The sequence below is a fragment of the Apium graveolens genome, chromosome 6 (genome assembly GCF_009905375.1).
Source record: "Apium graveolens cultivar Ventura chromosome 6, ASM990537v1, whole genome shotgun sequence".
NCBI classification, from domain to species: Eukaryota; Viridiplantae; Streptophyta; class Magnoliopsida; order Apiales; family Apiaceae; genus Apium; species Apium graveolens.
Genome location: NC_133652.1, coordinates 189,156,525 through 189,168,065, shown reverse-complemented (window position 1 = coordinate 189,168,065; position 11,541 = coordinate 189,156,525).

Below are 11,541 nucleotides of genomic sequence, written 5' to 3'. Positions count from 1 at the left end.
TCACATATTTGACTCACACTTAGCAGATTGTGTTTAAGTCCTGAGACAAGAGCTACTGATTCAATTATGACATTCCCAAGATTGATATTGCTATATCCCAGAGTTTTTCCCATGTTACCATCTCCATAAGAAACTCCTGGGCTAGCTTTCGGCTTTAGTTCCAGTCATATGTCCTGAACATCCATTGTCCAGAACCGGGATGTTTTTCCTGTTGCCCTGCAATCACAAAGACCACTATTTATTAGTTTTAAGGACCCAGACTTGCTTGGATCCTTTGGCCTTATTAATTTTGTTAGCATTTGCAGCGGATTTAGTTTCAGAGTTTATGCTAACATGCTTTTTATCAGACTTTGCATCAGAATTTACACTAGAAGGAATTACACTAACTTTCTATAAAGAAGGTTTTATTTCATAATAATCATAGTACAAACTATGTTATTTCTTACAAGTATAAATAGAATGCCATAAACTACCATAATGAAAACAAGGATTTTGTGGTTTAAACCTAACAGACTGACTCTTAACTCCTGATCTAGGAGGTAAAGAGTTTATATCTTTATTTTTCCAGCAAAAAAAAAAGATGGTTAGAGTTTCCACAATTATAGCATTTATTTCTAGGAGCATTAGGAACATGCATATAATTATTACTTTTATTCACACCTTCCTGTCCATTCCTATTTTTCCTAGCTTCCTTTACCTTGTTCACATTTTTAATCTCTTTCAGCTTATACTTAAGCTGCTTCTTAGTCATTAAGCCAATGTTTACCACAACTAGTTTATCCTGTTTTAATTTGTCAGAAGTTGACTTTACTTTGACTTCTGTTTTAGAGACTTTCATCTCTTCAGAATCGGACACAACAGTTACTGCAATAAATTTAACAGGATTTACCTTTGGCTTATTTGGCAAAGTGCCTTTCTCACTTTTACCATCTTTATAACCTAACCCCTCTTTCCAGTTTCTACTACTTAGAATATTCTGAGTTGTTTCGCCTAAGTTAGTCCAAGTCCTGATGATTTCTCTTTCTTTTTCTAATTCAGATGTTAGATAATCATTTTGTTTAAGCAATTCATTCTTAACATACACATCATTATCTCTCTCTGTCTGAATAGTGTTCTGGTGGACTAACTCTTCTTCAAGATAGCTATTTCTGTTTTTGTACTTTAGATTTTCAGATTTTAATCTTTCATTCTCTAAAGTCTGATCTCTATAGCTAATATAAATGTTTTTCAGATTTAATCTCAACTCAGTAATATCATCTGGATCAAAAGCAAGAGTTGATAGTGTAATATCCCATATTTTCAGAAATTATTATTATTATTATTTGAAGTGTTTATGTGATTTTTATGTGAATTTTAGTGAATTATATGATAATTGGAATTGATGTTTGGATGTTTACATGTGATAAATTCTGAGTATTTTAATTTTTATATGTCTAGAATAGAATTTAGATAATTGAGATATTTTTCTGGTAATTTTTGGACTGTTAGATGATTTTATAATGATTTATGGATTTATTAATTATTATTTGAGTAATTACAAAACTATTTTATAAAGCCGGAAATCGTCCAACTTCAACTATTTTTTACGTTTTTATAACCCGAAACTCTTCTGAAAACACTGTCCTAACTTAATCTGATAATTCCGAACACTTTCCGTGTTTTGACTTTTTCGATCCGGATTACGGTTTAACCCGTGCGCATCCCGGCGCAAAATTTTCGATATGATAATCGTTTTCATAAATCAACAAAATCCGTATTCTCGAAAGGCGGGATATTATTACATTATTTTCTTATAAAGTGTTTTATAAGAAGCCTGGTTTTGATAAAATATTCAAATCTGATATTAAATAGTATCATTTTTATAGTTACTTAGCGGCTAAGTAATCTATTTTAAGATGTATTTATATGAATCGATCCGTAATTTGGACGTGTGTTTATTAGCATCTTTATCGAGGTATTCGTTTTATCTCGGTTATGTGCATCTGAATGTATTTTATACGTGTTCGGGTTTTTCTGTTAATTTAAGTATCATTTTTTTTCCGAGAATAAACGGACCGGGACCCCACCGGGACGTCAAACCTCACAAAATACATGTTTTTATTTTTATAAAATCATTCGTATTTTAAATACCCAGTATTTTTGCATTTTTGAATTATTCGCAATTTTTGAGAATTTTTGATACAAATTTTATATTTTATCATTTTTAAAATTATTTCCCCTAATTATTATTATTTTGGGGCTTAATTATTTTAATTAAGGAGATAAAAACACCCTTAATTTATTTTGGGGTTTTATTTTTCAAAAAGTATAAATAGCCTCATTAATTATTTTATTTCATTTTATTTTATTAAAAACAAAAATCAAGAACAGTTTTGGGGGTAAAATTTCTTCAAGAATAAAGAATCATTGATTCTGGGAGTTCTAGGAATCCAATCTTGATGCTCTACATACCAAATTGATCTTTGTTTCAAGCCCGTTCTATTGGTACCAATTTCGCAAGTTGAGGTTAAGTATTTGGAAAAACCGATTTTCATGTTCTTGATGTAGAATTCGTTTTTGATCTTTGAATGATTGTTGATTGAATATGATGATATAGGTAGCTTCAACATGATTTGGAGAATCGAGTTATGGGTTTGGTTGATTTATTTTAGTCCCGAAATGATCTAACCACAAGTTCTTGGTTTATACTTTTTTATTTTCGATTTTTACAAATTATTGTGGATTGTTTGTTGTTTATGATCTTAGTAATCGATTATTGATGTTACCGGCTTTAATTTGGTATATTAATGTCTGAGTTTGGTGTTGAATCGAGCAAAACCATGACTCGTCGGAAAAGCTTGGTTTTAACCGGCTTTAATGGTGATTGTCGCCGGTTTTGATCGATTTTCGGTTCCTGGAGGCGATCCAAGGCTGCTAAGGAATGGATTTAGGTGCTGGGTTGTTATTGATTCCACCGTGACTGAAAAACAGATGTAACAGAGTGTTTTAGGGTCTCATCGGGGCTTGGCCGGAAAATTTTCCGGGCCGGAATCTGTAAACACCGGTCGGTGTTCATACCCGACCCGGTGTTATTCATGGACACCCGTTTTTCTGTAAATGTGACTCGCTTTTGATCTTTTCCCCCCAACACCCAAACCTGAAAACTGTTTTTAGTGTTTTCTATTTATAAATAATTCAAAATTCTATTTTAAATCCAAAAATTCAATTTCTAAACACTAAAAATCATTTATTTTTAATTTCAAAAATCATTTAGTACTTATTTTTAATTCTAATTTTTTTTCTTTTATTATTTTCAAAAATCCGAAAATTTTATTCATTTAAATTGATTAATTATTTTGATAATTAATCAGTTTATTTAGATAATTTGTATTAATTTTATTTTAATTCCAAAATTAGGGAAAAATCATTTTTTTAATTCTGATTTTTCCTAAATAATGATTTAATATTTTTTTAGCTTTATAAATATATTTGAGTATTTAAAAATCAATTAATATTATTATTAATTGATTTATTCCCATTTATTCTTATTTTATTCGTAGAAAATAAACTGTTCGTCCGTTTAATACGAAACGAACGCGTATAGACTCAGAAAAATATTCCGCTTTCATTTAAATACTTTCGAGACCCAAATTCTTCTATTTCGAAAGGTCTCTTCTTTTAGGAGTCATTCTGAGTCGATTATTGGGCGATAAATCATATTTTTGAACCGATTTCAGTTTTAAACGTACCGAGTCGAACCTTTTGGCGAACCGAAGCATGTGTTATATGAATTATGTGATACGTAAATTATGTGTTCATATGTTATGTGAATTACGTGCTTGCATGAGTTGAGAGTCTTGTGTTTGATTGTTGTAATTATGTGCGGGCCATCGTATGGGTAGACGATAGGATTTTGACACGCAGTTCGTCGAGTAATTATCGTTTAGACGATTAAAGTTGTAACTTTTAATTATAGACGCGGATCGCTCGAGTTGATCAGGTTCAGACATTGGGAAGAATAAAATGGAATGGTATTGGATATCTGGCTTCTAGCAATCGCAGGAGCAGCATATTAGTGAATTGTTGGAATAAAAGACGGTGATGCCTTGAGATGTCAGACTGAGATAATAACATTTCTACGAGTGTGACTAACTGCTAAAAACCCAAAGGCAAGTATCCTTACCATCATTGATTATTCAAGTGATATTTATTTTAAATCTTCTTATGCAAGTATTGCTTTTCCTATTCTCAGTGTTGAAGAGATAAATGTTTTACATATCGCTGAATTAAATAATTTTGTTTATGCAAATACTCATATGCTATTCTATGTTCAGAATAGTTAAGTGATTTTACTTATCAACTTACTGGATTTACAAATGTTTTGGATTTTGAGAAAAGTGATTTGGTTGCGAATATTCCTGCCCAAGTGAACGGGGGAATAAAATTATTTCAGGTGTCGATTATTATGACTTCTTCTCAATAAAAGGTTTTAAGATTGGATCATAATTACGTAAGTGATCGGGACAGACGGTCCAGTGGAGGGCTATTTCTAAGTTTCATATGGAATATTATGACACAATTTTTGCCGCAGGCAGGTCTATTACCTTTTTGTTTGAGTACTCGTGTTTCGGGGACATGTTTCTATGAATCATGACCTTGTGCTATCACACGGGCTGATCAGCATGTGATAGTACGTTCGTCGGAGAATAATCCTAATCTAAATTATCATATCATTTTTGATATTCATAGAATAAATGATTTATCAACTGTTTCTGTTTTGTAGTAATGGAAAAATCCAGTTTTGATCCAGATTCTGATTTATGATGATACTTACATTGTTGTTAAATATCAAAGGTGGTATTAGTATAGATGATTGATGTTGACTTCAATATGGGAAGTTTTGAGCATCAAAGTTCGTATTGGTATCTAATTTGATATGACAGCAAAATAAGTATTAAATTCAAGAGTTCGGTTTTGAGTAAAGTTTATGATTCAATCCATAATCATTGTTTCATGTTATTGTTGTTTACGATATTTCCGTAAACACTGTTTTATGAATTTTATTCTCGTCAAGATTCAAAGTATTGCTGAAGCATTTCGCTCGAAAATATCAAAATGAGTTTTGAATACAGTGAGAAATAATTATCTGATTTTTAATAAATTTTCTGTTTCAGCAATTACGATTTTAAAATGTTCTGCGCTATTGCAGATGTGGGTTTTATATCAAAATGACCATATATATTACAATGATCTTGCTGAGCATTTCTTTCGCTCATACTTGCCTATTTTCAAATTTAACCTCCAGTGAGGATTAGCTTGCACTGTTTAACTGCATAATTCAAGGAAGCAAAGAAGAAGCTTTTGGAAGGTGGTTGGTCCAGGGTTTGTGGACTAGCGTAAATTCTGTTATGTAAAGTTGTTTATATTATATTATATTATAATTGTGTATTGTATTTGGGCCTAGTATACTTCTTTTCGAAGTTATACTAGCGGGTTAAGTTTTAAGGTTTGGAATTAGTGAAAAGAATTTTAAAAGAAAGAGAAAAATTTATTTGTGGAATTTGGATATCTTGTTTCTAGAATTGTAACCTTAAAAGATCTTGAATTAGTTTGGGGTCATAGATGCTAAATATCTTCCACTGGAATTTGTTTATTGATTAAACAGGTTGTTTTGAACTGAGGTTTCATCGTGACGACCAAATCCTCTGACCCCGGATTTGGGGGCGTTACAGGTTGGTATCAGAGCCGAGGTTATAGTAAACTAGAAACGAGAATGTGTAGGAGTGTGTATAGCTATGTGAGGATGTTTGAGCTCATATGGAGTTCCTGTTGGACTATTGGATATAGTACCAACGAGTAAGTTAAGATAGGCGCATTCGTTCGATATGGTTGTGTCTAGGTGGATGAAACTCTGGGAAGCTGCAAACTTCTATTGTGGAATCTTCCGAGGCTACTACAATTCGACGACGATGAAGATTATCGATATCGCTAAACATGAAGAATGCTTAGAATCGGATGACGAGTCAACCAAAGAGTTAAAATAGAAGATAAGTATTAAGACCTTGGCGATACCTTCTCTTTCTATAAATTTTTTTTTGACATCTCTCAAAAAGAGATATCAGTTAGAGGATATATTCTCTAACACTCCTTTAATCATTTTGTGCCAGAATCTTATTTTCTGGATTTCATTTTCCTCCAGGAATATCAGCTTTGAAATATTTTCAGCTTTATTCATTTGATTTTGAATTCCTTTCATATTCTTTTATTCTGACTGAGATGAACAACCCTAACTATAGGGGACACAAGGTATATCTGTCTGTGTGATAGGAGTTAAATGGGACGCCATCACTTGTGTGTATTGTGAATACATAAAGGTTAATAACCTTTAGTAGTGTCTTAATTTGGACATGCAATACCAAGTTCATTTGATCATATTGATCTCTCAGTTATTCTTTCATTTCAACAGTACTTTTCTCATAAATTCAGATATTAGTTCTGTTATGATTCTTTTCTCTTTGGAATTCCATTATTTTAATATCTCAAATATTCAAAGGTATGCCAATCAAGTTAAGTTGAGTTATCCTGGTCAAGTCAAAGCAGGGTTATGTGATAGAATTACCAAGGACGACAGTGGATTGCAATGCGATTAAAATATCAGGGGCATATAGCGAAGTCGATCTGTTTCTCTATTTCTCTCTCTATTTGTCTCCCTCTTTCTTTTTTCTTCTTTCTATCTTTCTCTCTATTCTTCTTTCTTGCAATCAGTAAAAGCGATTCTAGTGAAAAATTGGTCAAAGGATGTGGATGGAACAATAATGCGGAGTGAAGCTTATGTGATAACTGTATGGTATAAGGAATTGCAGTGTTAATGGAAATTTTGAGAAAAATTGCGTATGCAAGATTGAGAAGTTGGTTAAAAGACCCTTAGTGCTCTCTTCTGCTAATTCCGAGGATGGAATCCTTATAAGGGGGTAGATTGTAATATCCCATATTTTCAGAAATTATTATTATTATTATTTGAAGTGTTTATGATATTTATGTGAATTATATGATAACTGGAATTGATGTTTGGATGTTTATATGTGATAAATTCTGAGTATTTTAATTTTTATATGTCTAGAATAGAATTTAGATAATTGTGATATTTTTCTGGTAATTTTTGGACTGTTAGATGATTTTATAATGATTTATGGATTTATTAATTATTTGTTGAGTAATTACAAAACTATTTTATAAAGCCGGGAATCGTCCAACTTCAACCGTTTTTTACATTTTTATAACCCGAAACTCTTCCGAAAACACCTTACTAACCTAATCTGATAATTCCGAACACTTTCCGTGTTTTGACTTTTTCGATCCGGATTACGGTTTAACCCGTACGCATCCCGACGCAAAATTTCGATACGATAATCGTTTTGATAAATCAACAAAACCCGTGTTCTCGAAAGGCAGGATATTATTATATTATTTTCGTATAAAGTGTTTTATAAGAAGCCTGGTTTTGATAAAATATTCAAATCTGATATTAAATTGTATCGTTTTTTTAGTTACTTAGCGGCTAAGTAATCAATTTTAAGATGTATTTATATGAATCGATCCGTAATTTGGACGTGTGTTTATTAGCATCTTTATCGAGGTATTCGTTTTATCTCAGTTATGTGCATCTGAATGTAGTTTATATGTGTTCGGGTTTTTCTGTTAATTTAAGTATCGTTTTTGTTTTCCGAAAATAAACGGACCGGGACCCCACCGGGACGTCAAACCCCATAAAATACATGTTTTTATTTTTATAAAATCATTCTTATTTTAAATACCCATTATTTCTGCATTTTTGAATTATTCGCAATTTTTGGGAATTTTTGATACAAATTTTATATTTTATCATTTTTAAAATTATTTCCCCTAATTATTAATATTTTGGGGCTTAATTATTTAATTAAGGAGATAAAAACACCCTTAATTTATTTTGGGTATTTATTTTTCAAAAAGTATAAATAGCCTCATTAATTATTTTATTTTATTTTATTAAAAACAAAAATCAAGAACATTTTTGGGGGTAAAATTTCTTCAAGAACAAAGAATCATTGATTCTGGGAGTTCTAGGAATCCAATCTTGATCCTCTACATACCAAATTGATCCTTGTTTCAAGCCCGTTCTATTGGTACCAATTTCGCAAGTCGAGGTTAAGTATTGGGAAAAACCAATTTTCATGTTCTTGATGTAGAAATCGTTTTTGATCTTTGAATGATTGTTGATTGAATATGATGTTATAGATAGCTTCAACATGATTAGGAGAATCGAGTTATGGGTTTGGTTGGTTTATTTTAGTCCCGAAATGATCTAACCAAGTTCTTGGTTTATACATTTTTATTTTCGATTTTTACAAATTATTGTGGATTGTTTGTTGTTTATGATCTTAGTAATCGATTATTGATGTTACCAGCTTTAATTTGGTATATTAATGTCTGAGTTCGGTGTTGAATCGAGCAAAACCATGACTCGCAAGAAAAGCTTGGTTTTAACCGGCTTTAATGGCGATTGTCGCCGGTTTTGATCGATTTTCGGTTCCTGGAGGCGATCCAAAGCTGCTAAGGATTGGATTTAGGTGCTGGGTTGTTATTGATTCCACCGTGACTGAAAAAAACAGATGTAACAGAGTGTTTTGGGGTCTCATCGGGGCTTGGCCGTAAAATTTTCCGGGCCAGAATCTGCAAACACCGGTCGATGTTCATACCCGACCCGGTGTTATTCATGGAGACCCGTTTTTCTGTAAATGTGACCCGCTTTTGATCTTTTCCCCCCAACACCCAAACCTGAAAACTGTTTTTAGTGTTTTCTATTTATAAATAATTCAAAATTCTATTTTAAATCAAAAAATTCAATTTCTAAACTCTAAAAATCATTTATTTTTAATTTCAAAAATCATTTAGTACTTATTTTTAATTCTAAAAATTATTTTCTTTTATTATTTTCAAAAATACAAAAATTTTATTTATTTAAATTGATTATTTATTTTTATAATTAATTAGTTTATTTAGATAATTTGTATTAATTTTATTTTAATTCCAAAATTAGGGAAAAATAATTTTTTTTAATTCTAATTTTTCCTAAATAATGATTTAATATTTTTTTAGCTTTTAAAAATATATTTGTGTATTTAAAAATCAATTAATATTATTAATTGATTTATTCCCATTTATTCTTATTTTATTCGTAGAAAATAAACCGTTCGTCCGTTTAATACGAAACGAACGCGTATAGACTCATAAAAATATTCCGCTTTCATTAAAATACTTTCGAGGCCCAAATTCTTCTGTTTCAAAAGGTCTCTTGTTTTACGAGTCATTCTGAGTCGATTATTGTTGTGTATATGTTGTGCACTTGATGATTACATGAACAAAACACCTTGGTAGATTTTACTTAGTGATATTTTGGACACAGGGTTCTCTCGATATATAATATATATCTCTGGTGGAATCATTCAAATCCACCAGAAAGTTTTTAAAGACTCTTGTTTTTAATTACTTGTGTTTTGATTCATTTAAGTAACTATTCCGCAATGTGGTAATCAATTTACACTTATATATATATATATTCGAGTTAGAACAGTTTTATTTCAAGAAAAAGTTTCAAGAATTCCATTCAACCCCCCTTCTGTAATTCTTGTCATATTGTTAAGGGACTAACAATTGGTATCAGAGCAAACTCTTAACTTACAAAGAGTTTAAAGATCAAAACAATACAGCAAGATGAACAAGAAGGATGTTGGAGTCAAGATCCCTTTTCTGGATAAAGATAATTACCATCATTGGAAGGTAAATATGCATTTTCATTTGCTTTCTCAAGATGAGGCCTATGTTGTCTGCATAGAAAGAGGCCCTCATCTTCCAATGAGAGCTGCAACAGGAAACGAGCCATCAGTCCCAAAGCCAAGGCATGAATGGTCTGATCCTGACATTGAACAACTCAGGAAGGATAAAAAGGCCATGAATATCCTGTTTAATGGAGTTGATGGAGATATGTGTGACAACATTATCAACTGTAAAACTGCCAAGGATGTTTGGGATACAATACAGATCATATGTGATGGCACTGAGCAAGTTAGAGAAAACAAGATGCAGCTCCTGATTCAGCAATATGAGCATTTTCATAATGAAGAAAGTGAGTCTCTCACTGGCATTTTTAGTAGGTTTCAAAAACTACTAAATGCTCTAAAGTTGCATGGAAGGGTCTATCAGACAAAAGACTCCAATCTGAAATTCCTTAGATTTCTTTCAAAGGAATGGAAACCAATGACAGTCTCATTAAGAAACTCACAAGATTATAAGGAGTTTACTTTGGAGAGACTGTATGGCATCCTAAAAACTTATAAGCTTCAAATAGAGCAAGATGAGAGGATGGAGAGAGGAAAGAAGAAAGGAGGATCCATTGCACTAGTTGCTGAGTTGGAAAAAGAGAAGGAAGTGAAGATGGAAGCTATTGAGTCAACTTCAAGGGTCTGTGAAAGCAAGGGCAAGGGGTTGCAGCTGAAAATGAAGATTCTTTGAGCCAAGATGACATGAATGACATTGATGAACACCTAGCATTTCTTTTGAGGAGATTTGCCAAGCTCAAGTTCAAGAAGAACTTTGGAGCAGCCAAGCCAAATAGAAACATGGTGGATAAATCAAAATTCAAATGTTTCAAATGTGGCTTAGCAGGGCACTTTACCAGTGAGTGTAGGAAGTCAGATTCCAGTAAGAAAAAGTTTGAACCTGTGGATTATAAGCAAAAATACTTTGAGTTGCTCAAATAAAAGGAAAGGGCTTTCATAACACAAGAAAATGACTGGGCAGCAGATGGTCTGGATGAAGATGAAGATGTCAGCTATGTTAATATAGCCGTAATGGCCAAGTCTGATGAGACATAAACAAGCTCTTCAAGTAATCAGGTAATTACTACAAACCTTGCACATTTATCTAAAGCTGAGTGTAATGATGCCATAAATGACATGCCTACAGAGTTATATAATTTGCGTGTTACATTTAAGTCTCTTACTAAAAAAATGCTAAAATCAAAGGAAATAATTTGTTTTTGAGTGAGAGAAATAATGTGCTTGAGTCTCAGTTCATTGATTTTGAAAAGTTAAGAATTGAGTGTAAGATTGCCAATGAGGAATTAACCGAGTCCTTGAAGAAAGAAGAAATTTTAAAGAAGCAGCTCGAGTGTGAACAAGAGGTGATTAAGGCATGGAAAACATCCAGGGATGTCCATGCTCAAATCACCAAAGTTCAAGGAATTGAGTCTTTCTGTGATGCAGCCTGGAAAAAGAACAAAGAGAAACTAGAACCAAATTTGGTAGATGGAGTGCTAATAGATGTAGACTCGATGGATGATGAGGATCATCCGTCGGATAACAAAAAGGGTTATCCGTCGAATGATGAAAATCCTCATCCGTCGGCTGTGAGCAAGCCTATCAGTAAGGCCAAACTTGTTAAGCTGAATGAGAAGTATGGGTCTGTTTCCAAGAACTTTGTTTCAGTAGAATCGAGTCAAGTTAAGAAAGGGAAAAAGGCTAATGT